The sequence below is a fragment of the Excalfactoria chinensis genome, chromosome 6 (genome assembly GCF_039878825.1).
Source record: "Excalfactoria chinensis isolate bCotChi1 chromosome 6, bCotChi1.hap2, whole genome shotgun sequence".
In the NCBI taxonomy this organism is placed as follows: domain Eukaryota; kingdom Metazoa; phylum Chordata; class Aves; order Galliformes; family Phasianidae; genus Excalfactoria; species Excalfactoria chinensis.
This window is the reverse complement of record NC_092830.1, coordinates 33,585,893-33,603,573: the sequence shown is the minus strand read 5'-3', so window position 1 is coordinate 33,603,573 and position 17,681 is coordinate 33,585,893.

Sequence of the window (17,681 nt, the reverse complement as noted above, 5' to 3'; positions counted from 1 at the left end):
AAAGGGGTCGTTTAATAATGTAAAATTGTGTTTTTAATATGTTTTTGTTTTAGGTTGTTGGGGTTTTTTGAGGGGCCTTTTCTGTGTTCGTATTTGTTTTAACTCACAAAGATAAAGATTTGGACTTTGGAGATGGACCGCAGCTTTACAAACTGGCTGAAGCATATTGCACCATTCTTATTCCAGTTTTACAGTGTGACTCCTGGATTAAGGTTTTGTTATTTTCTGTTATCTGAAGATTTTCTTCTCTTCTCTGAGTGCACTGTTTATATAGAGCACAACACAGAAGCCCTCAGTTTATGATGGAAAAGCAGAAAACTGCATATGGAGATGCAAGAGGAGACTGGAGAGCAGGAAATAAAGACCAGAATTTGCCCAAAGAAGGCATGTTCTTTATTGAAGCAGCACCTTGGGCTCTTTCAATGAGAAGGAGGGGTTAGGAGTTTGGATTGCTGTCTTATCTAAAAATAAAATCGCCATTGATAAAATAGGAGCGATAATGAAGAGTAGCCCTATGTCAGAAAACGGATTTATATTGATGTGGGCAATGAGATTTATGCTCTGTGTTTAATCACTGTTTCCTGCAGCATCTAATTGTCTCGTCTCCCACTGAAGTATTGATTCAAATCAACTCTGCAGTGTGTGAGAAAATATGGATGTGGAAGCCCTGTTACTGTGGCTGAAATACATGAATAAGTTACTGCCTATTTTGTTGGTCACAATTTGATTGTAACACAGCAAGCAGAGTGTGGGCTTTATACAGCAGGTGAGACGGTAACTTTTGTCATTTTATCTGTTGATTTGATGTCATTTGGTATCTGTTCAATTGAAGTGTTGAACTGCGTCGTGCATTTCAAAGGATGCTTTGTTGTCCAAGGACGAGCAGGTTTACTGTTTTGTTTCAGGAATAACACGAGCAAAACTGTAGGAAGTACTTTCTATGTCTGTTGAAAGGATATCCAGAAAAGAGCAACGGATTAAGGATGAGAGCTGTCAGTTGTATGAGGGAATAGAAAGAAACAAATGATTGACAGTGAATAACGTGACATTGGGATAAGCTGCCTGGAGAAGCACTGGAGTCTGTCTCACTGTAGATAGTGAAGACTTGGCCTGGCAGGGTTTGGGTATCCTCATCTGAGGCCCTGCTTTAACACAAGGCTGGCCAAGATGATCTCCAGGGTTCCTTCCAGCTGACAATTTCTATGATCCTGCAAATCTGCGTTAATGGCCAAAGGAAAGCTGTACTGGCTCATGTTAAATTTGTCAGTAGGATGTATTGAGTAAATTCAGTTCAGTGATGCATTTAACGAGAGAGATTCCTCCCTATTAAGACATTTGGATTCTAAGAACCAGGTCCTGGCTTGCCTGTGATTATTATGGCTGCCAAAGACTTTCTGACTTTGAGTAATTATGCAGCAAAAAACCCTGTTTTGTCAAAAAAAAACCAAACCCTCTCAAGCACGAGTGCCTTGCAGAAGATAAAGTATTTCGACCTTATCAGAGTGGCATGACCCTATCAGAGTTATCATGTCAGAAGGAAATGAAGTCATTTTCAGTTGGGTTTATTTCATAGTAGGAGATAATACATGGAGTCAAAATGAAATACGTTGTTTTTTGTCCAAACAGAACGATGAGCCCAACTCAAAGCGACACGAAGCCCTGCCAAGCTCAAACGTCCTGCAAATAGTTTCGCTTTTAAAATGTTTTCTTTTTGGTTCAGATGGAAAATTGGGTTTTGTTTTGTTTCGTTTTGTTTGTTTGTTTTCCCAAGAATTTCTTGATGAAATTTCTGATGAAAGCCCTCTGCCTCTGCCCAGGCTGCTGTGAGTGAGGGTAGAGCTGCTGACTTGGACTGTGTGGAATCTGATAGAGCTACAGGACGGGACAAACAGTTCCAAAGCCTCAAAGGATTCCAAAGGAGGACTAATATTTCCCAGTGGTGGTGGAGGAACTCGGCTCCTCTGCTATGGTGTCATGACTTTCCATTGTCTGAGGCAATAAGGAGAGACTGAAGGCACAGGGCAGTGAATGCGAGCCCTGGTGCTTTACAGAGAAATCTCTGGCTTGATATGCAGGAACCAAAATGAATTAAAATTTATGGAAAACAGAACAGTGCCTGGCAGTACTGATTTTTAAGACATCTCATAGAAGAAGGTAGCCAAGGTGCAGTGTTATGCCAAGGCATGTTTCCCTGGCACAGCCATAATTGAAGTCTATTAGTAGCATGCATCCCTTTCCTTTCCAGAAGCTTGTTGCTGCAGGGACACACAAACTGAAAGCTGAATACTGCTAAATTCAGTATGTGAGGGATCTGAGATGGGAGCGGTGCTGTGTGCATGCAGAGAACAGCAGGCTGTGTCCTCGTCTGTAAGAGCAGTGTGCAACGTCCACCTGTGCACAGCTGGCTCAGAAAGGAGGGATTCTGGGGGGCTGCCCTCATGCTGGTGATGCATACAGAGGGCTTCAGCTGAACTGAGAGTGCTATGATCAGCCCCAAGCAATAAACTGGAGGGGAGGATCCTTCCCAGCTGGTACTGGCTCTTAATTCAAAGTGTTTCCTTGGGAAACTGCTCATTTTCTCCTCACTGGCTCCATGAAGCCACCAGCCTCTGAAGACTGATGTGTGCTCATCTCCTTGGGTGCTGCCAATAGGCTTGGAATAAAACATCCAGCTTTCCTGAAGCATTTTCTTTCACAAACATGTCCTCTTCTTACCAGCTTTCTTAGCTATTTCTATTTACTTCTAATAAGATATCTTAAGAGGAATTTGCATTTTTCGGATCACAGATTTTAGGGAAATAAGCCAAGTATTGTGCTAGGGAGGGGTGAATAAAGAAATAAAAATCTTCAATGTGTATTTTTTCCTCTCATTTAAGAATTTCATGGCTCTTTTACCTGGAAGCCTTTGTGCCAAATGATGGGCTTCTTCAGCTGATGTAATCCAAGGCACAATTCACAGGAGAGGAGTTGTAATACCTACCCCACTTATCAGCCGGTCAGTGAATTATGATCCACTGCTTTGTTTTTTAATGCTCAGTAGCCTTTTGGGGTGATTATTCCATAAGAATAAAGTATTTCTCTCTTGTTATCTGTAAAGATTGGATCTGCACAAGAATGCTTGTAGGTCCGGCCCTACAGATTGCTAAATCCTGAGGCTAATATCATATAAATGTTCAGTAGTCATGTAATAGATGCAGTCATGACAGAGTTTTGGATGATTCAATAAAAATGTTACAAACCAGAAGAAATTCTAAGGGAGAAATGTTTTTATTATGTAAGTAAAAAGCAGTTTTCCCCTCAGTATTTGGCAGTGCTTCCTTGCTCCTCTCATTTGACTTTTTGCTTCATTGTTCACAAATACTCTGCGGATTCTCTTCTGGTTCAGTAACTGGCAAAGAACAAACACATCCAGGGTGGTGCCAGCAAGTCTTAAAATCACCCCAGAATTTCATGCCTAGTCGGCCTTTCCAACCCAACTGTCCTAAGGATGAAGGATCCAACTTGGATCCAGCTTGAAGAAATCATCAATTTCTGGGCCCGTCAAAACCTACTTTATTTTTCTGCTGGCTCTGCAGTTTTGTGATAAGGCAATAAACAAGAAGAGAAAATCTACTGTGGGTTTCCTCATGCCTTCTTTCCCTGGTTGCAGGCAGATGAGAAGTGAGAGCTGCTTTCCATGCCTTGCCCCACTGCTGCTCCTGTTGAACCTCCCACACCTCCTGCCCTCGCACCCACGGCCTGGAGCACACGCCGCCACATCGCTACTTGGACAGCATATGGCCTCGAAGACATGCGTGTTTGTCGAGCTTTCTTTGTAACTCAACTGCAGGCAGCCATTGCTCCATTAATCAACCCCCTCTGTTTGACAGTCGGTAGATTTATGACGCCGCGTTTATGAAACCAAAATGCAATTAAACGCAATCACTCAGTTCAGCTGGAGTTGCCAGATACCGCTAGTGGAATCCTTCGCAGACGTCACTCGAGCTGAGGCTTCGAGAAGTGTGGAGTGAAAACAAAGGATGAAAGGTTTTCCAGATTCTTTTTCAGTCAATGGAAAAAAAAAAAAGCCACCAAATGGTCTGAAAGCATTTTTTTAAGCATTAAGGACCTGGGAGTCCCTTTGCTGTTTCGGATTTAGGGCTTTGCTTTCACTCATGGGGCAGGAGTGGGAGCAAAAGGAATGACAAAGTGGGAAGTCAGAGGGGTTGTTTTTAGTTCCTGAAGGCACGATGTCTGCTTTCAGTCCGAGTGGAGCAGCAGGCATGAATGGCGTTTTCCTATTGGGGGGAACATTCCCACTTAATTAATTCATAGCAAAGGCACGATCCTGACATAGCCAAGCTACATGCTGAATTTGTGAACACTTTCTTAAATAGCTTTGGATTTCTTCTTTTCCACGTCGTTTCTCAGCACACCCCCAGCAACTGACTTCCAGAAAAATACCAAGCAGTAGAAGTTACTATTATTACTATTGAATGCAATTGTTTTTCCTCAAATTGAGTGCAATAGTTGTGTAATGAGTCCCAAACGTTTTGAGGTTTTGCTCTCCCATCCATTTGATATCTTTTGAGAGAGAAATGCTTAGTATTCCTTGAAGTTGGGCACATTAACAAATGCAGTGTCAATAATGTTGTTGCTATATTTGTTGCTGCTAGAAGCATGTGCAATTAAAATGTTCTCCTTGTTTAGTTGCAAAAGGGGAAGATGCTGAAATACTAATGCCTGCGCTCCCTACACTGGCTGCATATTGAGTCGATTCTCATTTGGGGATCAAGAATATATTCCTGCACTCACTGGGGGAGGATATCCCAACAGTATTTTAACCCAGTGGAAATAACCCAACATTTTTCTAACAGTGAAAGAAGATGAGACTCAACTTCCAAAGCAATAAACAAAGAAGTTAAACAAACAAGCAGAAAACCCCCCACAGGTTTCTCTTTTTGCTGTGCTCATGTGTTAAGTCACTTAAATATTTTGGTGTTTCTGGCACCTAGGTGTCCCAGATAATAGTTATGAAAGGCCAGCAATAATTCTCATGAATTTATTATAAATTATAATCCTATCTTTACTGGAACTCCTGTTTTGACTCTGCTATGGAGCCAGCAACTAAGGCTCAACTTTGGGAAGTAACAAGGGTCCTTCTTGGCAAAATCTTGGTGTTTTTGATGCTACTGAGAACCAGTGCTAGAAGGAAGCTTCACATAAAAGGAATGTGTTGACTTCTTTTAAACCTCCACCCAGCGATATGGAACCACAGCATCCCCAGCTGCACGGCAGATACTCTGGGACTGGCAGGTGTACTATTTCCTATCTCATGTGGCCACAGGCATGGCAGTCAGCAGTTACCAACTGGAGCTGTCTTGCCACAGTGATCATTGTTTCCTAGATCTAATAGAAATATGTTGGTTTCCCCAAAATCTTGTGGTAGCTGGAATGACATGGTGAGCATGTCTGCTGCTGAGAGACCTTGGAGAAAAGGCACTGTAAGTCCAAAACTAAGTCCCTCAGAAGAATGTCATGTGAGAGTCTCCTTCTTTGTCCTCCAGGCTGCTCTTCCTACAGCAGCACTATCAGAAGAAGCAGCAGCAGCAGATGGGGTAAAAGTGCATTCTCCCCCATTTGCTTTCTCCCTCAGAAGGGCCCCCCATCCTTGTTGAAGCTCTGCAGGGCATGTGTACCTGATCCACATCAACACTGTTGGCTGCAGGAGCAAGCAGCTTTCATCCTGGCTGCATTAGCTGCCACTTGACCTCCTTAAGAATGAATCTCAGTTTTGCTTTAGAACAAATAACCACCTTCCAGAGCCTCTGCAACATGATCTCCTAGAGACAGCTACTGCACTGACTGCACAACCTGGACACTGCACTCTAGATTTTGGATGTGTTTTGATTTTGCCAATTATTAATTTTATAATGCGTCCCTCAGGTCCCGTATTAATGGACAGCTTACAGAGGAGGTCTGGGTTACTGTTTATCACAGCCCTCAATACTTTGGCATCCCTTGAGTCAAATTTAGCTCTCCGGCTTCTGCTTGCCAAGTTAAAGCCTTTAGCATTTTTATAATCTCCAAACACACGTTTCTTCATCTCTCAGCCTCAGCCTCGGTGATTTGGTTCGCATTCACTGTTTGAAATCAAACCATGATGAAATCTCTTAATAGTCACTCTATGAAAATATTTTGTTTAAAAAACACTCAAAACGTAATTGGAACGAAAACACCAGCAGCTGGGTTGTAGTTTGAAGCCGTAAGTCTGAGATGCAGCTGGAACAGCGGGAATCAGAGAGACACTTCTAAATCTTCCTCTTCCTACAGGAACGTTTCAAGGCTGCTGCGTTTTGGCAGGCAATGAAAAGCACCCACTTGGGTTCAGCCTTCTTTGACCAATATCATATGCTGCTGTCACATCTGTCACTTAGATTTGCAGATAGCCAAAGAGCACAAATAAAGGGCTGTATCTTTTCCTAAGTCCCACAAAGGGTGCTCCTGAGCACGAGCCAAAATATCGTTACTGCCAGCTCTGAATAATGACTGTAGTAAAGAAGTTAATTTCTTCTCAGCACCTCTAATGAGACCCACTAAAAGATATGACGTTAAAAGAAAAGATTATGGATAACTTGTTAATTGGAGGAGCTGTATTTATCCTTTATCTGCATTGTCTGGCTCTTAGCTTCGTCCTCAAACTGAGATCTAATTAAATTAATATAAACATTCACAAACTTCCTCGACAATTTGAGCTGTGTTTTATTTACACCAGGTCAGTGATCCAAATGGTTTTGGATCTTGTATATTCACGGTTATGTTCCTGCTATGAGTTCAATTGGCAAAATGCTCTAAGTTTTCAGACCAGTTCACTCTTCAATTTCTGCTGGATAAAATTCCTCCCACCTCAAGAACAAATTGATAAGGATGGAATTAAGTGCCTGGAGGCTCTGCCATTGTCTAGTAGAGTGAACTTTCACATGCAGCATAGCAGCATCTTGTTTATAGCTGGAAACACTGGCTCTTCAATTTGATCAGTAGAACAACTTGGTTTAGATAAAGAGGAGAACAAATGTAGTTTCAACGCTGATGCTGTAAGAGGTTCATGCAAAAAAAAAAATAAGAAAGCCCTTAAATTAATGCAAATATATTGGAGCAGCTTTTGGATAAATTCTGCTCATTGGATGTTTACTTTTAAGTCACCATGAGCAAGTTATGTGGATACCTAAAAATTACCTGGATACCTCAAAATTACAGATACAACGATACAAACGTAGCACATAAGGCAGCAAAAATGTCAGCAGCCTTGCAAGTCAGAAAGAAGGCAGTCCTGCTATTGGAGGAGGGCCCAGCCGTGCCAGCAGCAATGCAGCAACTCTGCTGAGCACTGTGGAAATGTAAAGAGGCATCAAAAGGCATTTAGCCATGACTGCAATCTTAATGCTGCTGACAGGTCTTTTGTTTTATTTTGGTTTTTGATAACCTGGTATGAAAACTGAGATCAGGTTGTCCCAACCAGCTGACTGTGATTGCAAAGCAGTGTAAACGGTTAAGGATATAAAGCAGACTTTCAGCTTGAATGAATTGTCCTTGTTTGAACTATTACAGAACCATCTAATTATTTTAAGACAATTACTGCTATGAGAAAAAGGAGAGTTGGAGCCAGAATGTTTTAAAGCAGAAGGGGAAAGGGTATCTCCTGTTACTCGGCCACTACACCCTTACAGTACCATAAATAGCTTATGAGAGTAAAACATGTGCTCTGTGTATACATATTGCTTATTTTTTACCTACAGTGTCATTTCAGTGTCTTCTGTGTAAATGAGATGGAGATGATCTGGGGAGAAGGGGTTTTAGGTGTTTTGACTGCTTCATGTCAAGCAAGACCAGCCCATGGATACACAGCAGGTATCTCCTCATAGACAGAGCATGTCTGGTGTAAGCAGGGCATCCCACAGCTCTGCACTGCATACATCTAATCACCTCCATGCTAGGGCCAAAGTTGTCCAGAGGAGGAGAAACTCCATAGCAGATATAAACAAATCCATTTTAGTAGCTGGCAACTATTGTTAACTTTTTCTTTCTTTCTTTTTTCAGCCAGCTTCCAAATTCTGTATTGTGAAGTTGCCTTTCTGGACAGTGCTGAGGACAGCAGGAGTCTCTCATCCACTTGGCCATATGAGAGGGTCCCAAATCAAACGTAGATAAGAACTAGATCTGGCAAAGATTTGCCAAAATAGTTCAATGTTTGTTTGGATTTTGAGCAGAATTCACTTTGGCTTCGTTCTCTCTTTGGCACTCTTGCACTACGAGTGAATTCTTACTATCTCTGGACATTTAGAAAAACAACCTTTAAAATCATTGGCTTCAGCAGAAGCTACATTTTATGTTTTCTTTGTTTGCATCAGAAGTGCTTGCCCAGGTGTATGGGAACTGTTGAGTCACAGCCTGAGCCACTGATTGAGCACCTGGGGAAAGGACCTGGTCAGCCCTGGCAGCACAGGTGAAGGCGATTCAGCTGTGGGACCAATAGGGGTGAAGCCTGGCTGCACCTCTCTTAGACCCCATTTAAGGCCAGTGGAGGAGGTGAAGTTTTTCTCTGTGAGCTTGGGATCTTCTTGTATGGGTAAGAAATAGGTATTTTTTTTTAATGGTACCTTTTTATAAAAGTGCCAGTTCTGTTGTCATCACACCTCTGTTGTAATGCCTTTCCCATCATATTAATCTATTCAGTTGCTACACCAGGTCTTGGAAAAGAGGGGAGGAAAAAATGCAAGTGCAGCACTTCTGTCTGATTGTAATGGTGTTAATGACTAAGGGGTTAATGTTGATTTTGCTTCATAAGCATACTGTAAGATTAATCTGGGAAGGAAAAAGTAATGGAGAAATGCAGTTGGCCTTCCTTTTTTTGCTGAAAGTGAAGTTTTGGTCTGAATGGTGCAGAAGTGGTAGCAATATGGAGATACCCCTGGGGAGGTGGGCTGGGGAGCAGCTGTGTGTTTATAAACAGGTGTCAGGTGATGTGGCTTTAGCACAGAGCATCCAGCAGTTCTCTGAGCAGTTGAATGGTGAACAAAGCAGGGGAAAAAGGAAGATGTCAGAACAGAAATCCTGGCCTGTTTTTAATAATGACAGTGTCCAATCAGGGTGTAATCTGTCAGTGGATTCTCTACACTCGAGTAAGCTAAATCTGTCAAATATTATATCACATACTAGTTTAGACAATAAGGGAGTTTATTCCAATCCTAGATAAGCACGTGAAACAACAAACACGTTGGTTCCAATTATAGTTAACAGTCAAATTGCCTAAAGGTGAGCTCCCAATGAGATCTGGAGTAGCCAGATCCACAGTCCTTCTGGAAGTGTAGTGTTCGAGGAACAGCTCAACACCTACCAGTGCTGAACTACATGTAAAGTCTTTCTTGCAAGAATGATTATGTGAGCAGAACTATGTCCATGTCTTTCCTGGATCTGTCAAATTGGGAGTAAATAAAGAAGCTTTAAACCCAAAAGTTCCAGTCTACTGATGTATTTTAGGTGGTTTAATTGGGTCTCAAGTGCCAGTTTGAGTCAATGCTCTCAGAAGTGGTACTATAAACTCAAGGGCTATAGCAGTACTGCTTGAGTTTACAGTATACTGTAGCATTTGATAATATTTCCCACACAAGCATTAGGCCACTGTTACAAATGGTTTTGTGACACCCTTATTCGCATTATTAGATTTTTCTCCCATTTGCACAACTTTCCTGTGCTAAAGCTGTTATCTTAATTATTATTAATCAATTGAGAAACACCTGCCCAGCATGCTGCTCCTTTGCTGCTTTCTTAAAGATCATAAAATGAAGGAGAACAAAGGATATCAGTCTATCAGTCAGTAGATCTCATTCTCCATGTAACTACATGGTAATCCTTATTGTTTGATACTACCCAAAGATGATTGTGAGAGTTCCAAAGCAATGCTCTGAAGGCTGAGATGGTTATGGAAAAACCTCTGCAGAGAGCAGCCATCTCTTGCTGTGCATTTTGGTGATCAGCTTCAGCAGGTGCAAGGAGTTGAGTGGTTTGGTAATTGCAGAGGGGCTGCAGCTGGGTTGCTGCTGGCCTGGAGTGCCTTCCTGGTGGGATTATTTCAATAAGGTGTGGGGATACAGCAAGTAAGGGGGTTGAGCAAGGGGTATGTGTTGTGGCAGAGCATTGACCTGGTGCAGGCTGTGGCTGTTGGCCCATGCTAACAGCAAGGGCCTCCATTTCCTGCAGTCAATCCAGCCTTATGCTTTCTCTGAGAGCTGATTTGTCTTTGTTATTTATTACTATTTCTTCTCTTTCACAGAGGAACAGCCTCGTGGTCTGGAAGATCAGGCATGTGCTGGCTGCCTGATGATGGAGATGAGAGCAGAGCAGTAAACTGGAGGAGCTGCCTCACACTGTGCTGCATCCACCTTCCCTGAGGTAAGTGCCCACAGGTCTCTGTACCTATGTGAATGTGCTGTGAGTCTTTGCATTGTCGGGGCAGTGCTTCAGCTGTTGAGAACTTGGTTGTTGTTTGCATAGGGTGCTCCTTCTGCTGGCTGTCAGCCCAGTACTGTGATGTTTTTATCCCATGTTGCTGTGTTGGCACCAGGCAGGCTTGGGCAGTGGCTGTGTTTGGGGCAATGTGCAGCTGGGCTTCGTGGTGCCTGTTGGGCAGGACCTTTAAAGTGTTGTGTAGAAGTGTTTGTTGTTGTGAAGCATGAGATAGTGCTGAGGCCCTGGAGAATACACACTTTGGGATGTGGATGGTAAAAAAATTGTAATGTCTGGTAACTTCTTGTAATGGTGAAGAGATTGAGCTCTCTCCTGCCTGTGCTTTCTCTTTGATGAAAACTGAAGTTATATATGTATTTTCTTATGAAAGCTATATAAATATAGGTCTTGTCCTGTTGCATTGCAGTAGAGTTGCATTTCTAAGTGTGTATTGACTTGTTCCTTTAACTTCTGCTGATGGAAAACCTGACTTTTGAGTCTGATGGCCACTGAGGGTGGCAGCTGTGTGCTCCTGCGGTGTCACCAAGCTGTTCTGTAACACTACAGGACAGTTTGTTTGATCTGTTTCTGAGGAATGGACCTGTTAATGTTGCTGTATCACTCCAGCTAGTTAGATCTGTGATGTGCTTCCTAAGAATGCATACAAATATTTGTTTTCACTGGTCAGTGTGTTGAGAGCATCCAAAGATGAGTGCTGTGTGTGTATAAAAACAGTCATGTTAGTCTTGATATCTGTTTGTGTTCTGCCAGCCTGATCTGGACGTTAATGTCTTGTTATATTCCAATTGCTCACACAAACCTTTGAAAGACCTTCTCTGACTACCCAAACAGCTTGTAAGTGATTTTAATTAAATGTAATAAGCACTGCTGTCACGTTGAAGGAAGATTAAGGTGATCAAGCCATGCAAGAGCTGCCCCTGAGCTCCAGGGCTACTAGAGGGGTAGGACCAAAGTATGTCTGTAGTGCCTACAAGAGGTGCTTCTATCATCCCTGTCAAGTTCTCCCTTCAGCTCATGCTGTCTATGAGGTACATCAGAATTAAGAATTTAGTTCCTTCCTAAGGAGCCCTAGTTTTGATCCTGTGCTTTCTTCTGTTTATTGACTGTATTTAAGTACTGCTTTGTGAAATGTGTGCTAAGCAGAGGAAGACATGCTGAGGCCATATACCCAAACTTCTTTCTCACAAATTATTTTAGTGAACATGAAGATTAAAGAATCAAAGTAATGACTCCAGTATAGCCTGGTCAGACCATGTAGCTTTGAACTGCACTTGGAGGAAGCTGTGTTCATTTTTTTTGCTGTGACAAATGGAGATGAAAACTGGAGAAAGAAATTAATGTTCTCTTTAGGATCAGATGCTTTTCTGGCAGTCAACAAGGTCCATACAGTTGGTCACTGTGTCCCCTAAAACCATCCCTTAGATCGTAGAGGTGTGTACCATGCCACCATGTTGAGCTTGTCTCAGCTTCTCATTGTACTGGGAGGTTTGTGTGATCCTATTAAACCCACCAGATCTGTTGAAAACAGTTATCAGGCATCTTATGCACTTGCTTCACTGTGTAGTTTGCTAATAGTCTTTTCAGTACATAGAGAGGCGAGTGAGTGGGGCTGTCTGACCTCCTGACCCTGCAGCTGTACTCAGTGAAATGTATAGTTCAATGATTTCTTTTATACAAACCCGTGTTTGGTTAATTTTTTTAAAATAATATTCTGAGTTTTCATAGGAATGAGTTGGAGACAGAGTACGTTCCCAGTGGCAAGTTAGCAAGAAAGCTTTCTTAATTGTACTGAAAGAACTTTACTTTTGACAGGGCATAAATATTGTTTATGGCTGTCTGTCCTTATCATTGTGAACATGGTTATATATGTCATTTTTAACTAAGCTTTGCTGTCATTCTTTGAGTTAGGTCCCATGAAATATTATTACATGCCATGAAATAAAGCTTTGGTATGTTATATTCTACTGTTGATTCTCAAATATTTCAAGATTGAGAGGCTTGGGTGATCTATTCTGAAATAAAAGTTCTCATTGCTGTAATGAGGCATCGGATCAGCTGACAAATAGTTCCTTTTGCATTTGAGTAATGCAGAATCACCTCGGTCCTGTTAGGGCTCTCTGAGAATCCAGTTCTACTGAAAATCACTCTGTAATCTTGCAACTTTGTTTTGTAACTTATCACCGAGAAACACAGCTGATGGCATAAATCATACTTAGCTGCAACACTGTGAGTGACGAGTAGTGGAGTGTAGGGGAGGTTTATGTGTGTCAAAGTTGGATCCTCTTAAAAGGGCTTTGATTTTGGAAGATACCCAGAGACCAAGACCTCAGCCTTAAGCAATATTAGGCAATATCTTGGTCAGGTCCCCTGCCTATCCAGTCTGCAAGGTGAATGCCATAGCAACTGAGCAAAACACAGGTTGCTTCTGAGGTCTGGGAGAAATCAGAAACAAGCTGACATCTCTATTCATTTCTAGTACTGTCATATGCTTGATATGTTTCTTCATACGGTACCTAGTAAAATGAGACTTTACAAATTGTATGGCTACAAAAATTAGCATTACACAGTCAATAAATCATGCAAGACATTTGGTATCTGTATACTTAATCTAAATTTGTTAACACTGGCAAGATAGAAGTCATTTTGAGTCTATGCCGACACTTGAATCTGGAACACAACTCAGAAATTTGAGGTTTCTTCATCCAGCTGTGTACATGTGCCTTGTTATCTAATACTTTAATTGCTAACTAAACAGCGGGTAGTAGAGAATATGCTGTTCAATGTCAATATTTAAGCAGGACTTTACTTATGGCTTAAGTTTATTCACCTCAGAGAGAGAATTTTTGCTTCGCTTGAATAATTGAGCAAAGAAAAAGCAGGGTTTCAACTTGCTCCTGTGGTCTGTACTTACTGTAGGCAAGTAGAAAATTATGTGAGCTATTTCTTTCATCCATGTCTTTCGGGTACAGCGTTTTTGGAAAGCTTAGGGGGCTGTTGAGACCTCTCACACATCTGGGACCTTTCCCCTTCTCCTTTCCCTTCCCAATGAATGAGGCAAATCAAACTATCTGAGTTGTTTGGACAAATATTTGTCAGAAACTCCTAAAATTCTTCTGTAGAAGAAATTTGGAAGTGTCATTTTCTCTCATTCACTTTGTGAAAGGCTGAAAATGTGGATAGGGACTTCTTTCCTGTTGCTATGAAGCCATAAAAAATTATTGCAATGACAATTAAGGAGAGGCATTAAAGCTTTGAGGCCTTCTATGTGCAGAGGCTCAGTTGGGATAGTTTTGCCTGGAATCTGTTCACATGTTAAAAGGAGTATCTCCTTTTGATATCTTGATTCACAAGCACATGGTAGGATTAACAAACCAAACCTTGAGGAAGCTGAATGCTTTGATTGCATGACTGTAGATAATAGGAATCAAGATGTCAGTCTGTTCCTTCTAACGCAAGTCTTGTTATTAGGTGAGTGGCTTACAGCCATGCAGCTATTAAATGGAAGAAGTGAGTAAAGAACACAAACACCACAACTTAAAGCTACTCAAAGACAAGTGAGAAGAGGAATAAGAGGTAAAAAGCTTTGAACAAAGAATTTTTTTCTATGCAGAAGAGTTGTGCACATGCCAGCCCTTTATAATCTCTGCCAAATCAGACCAGGGTTGTTCAGGAAGCTGACTGGAACTTGTCTGTAGATCTCCTGGATGACATGAGGCTCTAACTCTACTGAGGGAAGATGGGAACAGCTATTACTTAGTAGTGTCTGAGGTCCACGTTGCTGTTTCTGTTGCAGGCAAATACAAAGGGAAGTAGAGTGAGTGTTTGGGCTGTGTTCAGTATGCGGGCCAACAGTTTTCAGCCTCTTACTGAGCTCTCAATTTTCTTTCAAGGTGAGTTTTGGAAATGTTTTAGTTAGTTTCAAGCTGTGGCAAATCCCATCCTGGCTGCTGTTTGCAAAATAACTTTTCTTCCACATCCGGTCTCTAATCCAGATTTTCCAGTAGCTCAGAGCAATTATTACTGACAAATCCAATGCCAAAACAATCCCAGAGCACTACATTTGAATACTTAATTGTTTTATAGTCACTTCAGTTCTCCTACTGGAAACACAGAAATACTTATGAAAGGGCACTACTTATTTTGCCAGGACGTGACACTGTGACATTATGTGTACTGTAGTTGTGTTATCTGCTCTGAGGGTAAAAATGAAACCTGCAGTTTGAGGTTGCTCAACCTGAATGTATAAAACATTTTCTCCATCTTTCCTGTCTTTATATTTAGCCAGGTGCTGGACCAGCTAAAGTCTGAAATCCTTTTTATTATACTCTTAAACTGCATTTGGGATCTTTACAGTGTGTGTTTAGAAAGTTTCTAGAAGAACAAGCAGTAGAAAACTATCCTCTAAGATAGGCTGATGATGTTCTTTTATCATCAATCTAAACATCAATGCTCTAGAGGGAAAAATAGCAAACACTGATTAGAATGAGCAGTATGGGATGTCAAACACTGATTAGAATGAGCAGTATGGGATGTCACCTAAAAGAATGAAATCAGAAAAAAGAATGTTTCTGGATTTGACTGAAGGGAATTTGTTGGGTTATGGGAAGCTTGAAACTCAACCAACCAAATCCAGCTATGTTCTGTGTTCTGTCATATTCCTGTAACGTTAATTCTAGATGTATTTTTTTTCTTCCCAGTTTTGAGTATTGGCAGGCTGCAAAGAACCATGTATTACATTCTGTCAGTTCTTCACAATCATTCTTGTGATATTATCCCTGTAATCTGGTCAAAGTAGCCTATGTGCCAGGTAGGAATATTCACATGGCACGTTCTCCTATGTAATCTCACAGTAATGTTCCAAGAGCCTTTCTAGCACAGCATGGTATTTTCTTCTTTCTTTTCCCAAATAGCAAATGTGAATGTTGTCTTAATAGGTGCAGAATTCTCTTTATCTTCCCTTGGTGTTACAAACAGTTCCTAAGCAGTTTATTCTGGATAATGAAGTTTAAAACCAATGGTTTAACTTGCAAAGTCTATCACTTAGGGGAAAATCAAGCCAAATCTTGTGTTCTTTTGGGATTTTAATCAGCCACTTTTGCATTTAATTGCTATTTTGGCAGACTGGAGTAAGGAAATAAGGATTTAAAACAAAACAAAACAAAAAAAAACATATCAAAGTGACCTGGAAAGAATTTGAGATAGAGGTTCTTTTTGGCATAGAGCATCTCTGAGTTACAGCTGTCAAACCTTCTCCTTGTTAGGCAGGATGCAGTTTAAGTGGGAGATTGTCACTGAAATCATAAAGGAGCCTCTCATCTCATTAATGACTGTTCCACTACAATGGACCTGCTTCATGGAAGGCTTTATGGAGCTTTGAAAAGCAACATACCCAGTATCCCCTTTACCTAACTAAATGTCCCCACCCTGGGTTGTATTTCCTACAGCAGCCTTGCGCTACAGTCTCGCTGACTTTGACCTCGCTGCTTACTATCGCAAGTACAGCCTTGGCCAAATGAATTGTTATCAAATATCTGTCCTCTGCTGATTCATCCACTGAAAAGCAATGGTATGGCTCTCAATCTAGAGGGTGGCTGATTGTCATTAATATCCACTATACTTTAAACTTTTTTTTTTAAGTGTTGGAAACCTCAGAAGCCGCTATTCCAGTTGCTTATAATGCGCTCTTTGTTTTCTGCTTGGCTTATCTTTAGGCACAATACAATCTTAAGGAAGCACGCCCACTCCCTAATGTTTTCCTTGGGAGTCAGAAATGTGTGCTGTGGTGTATTTGTGCAGTTGCAAGTCAAAGAGAAGTGTATGCTATGAAAGCAAGAGGTGTGGGGGATGGTAGTGGTGGGATGCAGGAAATTATATGTGGACTAAAAGCAGTTATGAGAAGTTCTGATTCAGAAGCGTGTAGCTGAAGTAAAAAACATCTCAACTAGCAAATGCAAAAATGCTGAGCTTCCCTTGTTTAATGGATGGCTTTTTAAGGCTGGTACACCGTGTGTTAGTACAGCCAGTCTGCTGAAGTGAAACCAACCACTGTTCAAATACCTTTGTCATGAGAGTATCTTGTTTACTTTATGTTTCCCTTCCTAACAGGCATGCTGTTTGTTCCTAAACTGCAATGATTCTCTTTCCTTTCTAACACTTCTAAAACTGGCTAGTTCTGTTTCCTCAAATACTTCTTTTCTTTGAGACTGCTTTGGGAAGAACAGTTTAACTCCTAGATCTTATTTTAGCTAATACTAAAAGGCTTTGTACATAGGAGGCTATGGGCATAATGGACAGCAACCCATTGTGGTGTTAGCACTGGGAGTATTCCCCCACTCCCAGCCCTCAGATGCTTGCTGTCTGCTCTGAGCATCTCACTGCTCTTCAAAACCACATGGGGCCAAAGTGGCAAAGAAAGTGATTGAAAATGCATGAACTGAGTTTGTTGTTGCTTTACATCCCTCTTTAAAACAAATGACAGCAGAAACCAAACTGAATTTTAGAGTCACCTAGCAAGAAGCCTAAGTTCAGAATCCCATCAGATGTCACTGTGATTTAAGCTTAATGCCTACACTGAAATAGCTTGTGATTTTAGTTGATACTTGAAGGCAAATTTTCTTGGAGCTCTATTCAGATGCTGCTGAAAATACAATTGAAAAGCTGATTTTTGGAAGACCTCTGATTTAAAATGTATCATATGAATGACATAAGGAGGTTTTTCTCTGAATAAAGCTCAAACTTTGATTTGCACTTGAATTTCTTAAAGCTGAATGTGGTTTATGGACCACTGCTGATCTCCTGCTCCATGTTAAGTAAAGCAAGTTATGGTCAAGGCTGTTTCTCTGCTGAGTAAATAGACATTAATATTTCACTAATAGTTTTCAACAGAAAAGGCTGGCCTCACTGTTTCTAAAGAAGCAGCCTTATGTATCTGAAATGTAAATGGCTGATGTTAACAGCAACAACTGTGGTGTAGTTGAACATTTGTCATGATGAATGAGGAAATAAACAAGTAGTTCCCCCAAGATCTGCCCTATTTAGACCTGAAAGAAATAGTCATTGACTAAATTAATCTAATTGATTGTTATGGTGATGTTGTTCTTCTATGGAGATTGTTTTCCTGAGAGGTAGCTTGGAGCTGAGTAGTACTTGAATTTAAGCAAAACAGGGGAAAAAACAAC